The 2004-nt window shown below is 35.7% G+C and overlaps 1 pseudogene; it reads right to left on the bottom strand.

Annotated features, from left to right (window-relative positions):
• Nucleotides 1-651: 651 nt before the first annotated feature.
• On the bottom strand, nucleotides 652-1282 carry LOC114074061 (annotated as a pseudogene).
• Between the last annotated feature and the right edge of the window lie 722 nt (nucleotides 1283-2004).

Genomic DNA, 2004 nt, shown 5'->3' on the forward strand with positions numbered 1-2004 from the left:
TAACTCAATTATGAAAATTACCCCACTAATTTCCTAATAATAATTATGAATAGTCCAAAACACCCCCAAAAAAAATTAGCGGAAGTCTTACCAAGTCGGGGTTACGCAGCTTGTGACGGTCCGTCGTATCTACGACGGTCCGTGCTGCAAGTCCGTCGTGAAGTTCAGAGAGTCGATTCCGGTACCCAGATTCCCAGAGTTGAAGTGTTTTGGAACGAAGGCCCTCGACGGTCCGTCGTGCCTATGACGGTTCTTCCTACTTGTCGTCGAGGGTTATGAGAAGAGCAGCAGAAGAAACTAAACAAGTATGGGACGACGGAGCCCATCACGGTCCGTCGCGTGGTTCGTCGACCCAGTCAGTTTTTGTCAAAAATACTTCTATTGCTCAAACCGACTGAACAGGTCGTTACAAGGGGACTCGATTAGGCTGACATTGGTGATTCGAAAAAGTAAAACAATATTTGTATCAATTGTGTCCTTTATATCTTTACACCATAGATTATAAGTTTTTTTAATCTAATCGTCTAAACTGTACGGTAGTTAACTTCAAAAAATCAACAAATGTGTATATTTATGTGCTGAAATAAACAAAAATTATAGAAAGAGAAAAAAATTTGCACATAATGAAATTTCTTGCTCATATACAAATATTCAAGTCAAAGTAACTAATAAACACAAACAAGATGATGAGAAGGGAGACAAGTTAACAGTGCTATCTACACAAACTTCCTTTTTGAATGCATCTTGAATGCAAACTCCTCTCGTAAGCTGATATTATTATCAAAGTAGTCATTCTGGTAACTGTAAAGCTCAAATGGAAAACATATAGCATCATAAGGAAAAATAAGTACAATTCATCAATTAGTTATACCTAATCATTGATTGATTCACTATGATGCAACAACTCTTTTCCACTCCTTTTTTGTGATCCAAGCAAAATACAAATGCCAACATTCAAAATCTTTTCAATGTCAGCAGGAGATGAAATAGATGTGCAGGTCTTTATAAGCTTCAAAGCATGTGGAACCAAATCCATCCTTTAATCACAGTATCGACATAAATACTGTGCATCTAAATGGATGCTTCCTCCAACTTTCCCAGCCATATAAGCTCGTAGAGAACAGTCTAGATGGGAAACATGTCCACATATCTATCAATCTATTGTAGCTTCACATCGAACATAATTGTACCCATCATAGTCTGAACCTATCTTTTTGCAGCAAAGGATACAACAACAACCTCGGAAAAAACAAGGTTCACTGGAACAAATATCACAAACCATGACCGAAAAACGATTTTCCTTTGATAAACTTCTACAAATTTCATTACCAGCCTTACAAGTAATGTCTCTTATAGGAAAATTAGACACTAAAGACTTCAATTTTGTCCCTAAAGATGTAGTCCTCTCTATCATATTTGAGTCAAAATCAATATTTGATTAAAACGAAAACAAATTTGGCATAAGGTAAATAAAAAGAAATTTTAAGTGTTTTTTTAATTGACGCAACAACAGAATAAATATCTACATGCTATACACAAAAAAGCTAACCTTTTGAGCTTGCAACTTCTTCGAAGCAATCATCAAACTAAATGAGTCAAAAAATTGGTTTATATCCATGTCAAAATAATCAGACTAGAGATACATTTAATATGAAATCTTACTTCGAAAATCATTTTTCTGTCCACCTTTTGGAGCGTTAAAATTCTTCGGAAGATACAAATATCTATCTTTAAAGGTTCCTGAACTTGAAACTCTTTCCCCTGCCCGCCAACCCCACTTATCACCAGCATTTGGAAAATCTACAAGAGCATATGGTAATCCTTAGCCAGAGTAAGACTCAAAAAAAGGATAAAGTTCAAGCCCTATTTCACTGATTTCTAGAAGCACTCCCATGATATACAACATGTGCACGACTCTCCCAAACCTCCTCCTTGTTTGATATTTAGCTTGAAATCTCTAACAATGTTTATTCCAATAGAGAAATGAAACCATAAATATAAGGA

Source organism: Solanum pennellii, chromosome 9 (assembly GCF_001406875.1).
Source record: "Solanum pennellii chromosome 9, SPENNV200".
In the NCBI taxonomy this organism is placed as follows: domain Eukaryota; kingdom Viridiplantae; phylum Streptophyta; class Magnoliopsida; order Solanales; family Solanaceae; genus Solanum; species Solanum pennellii.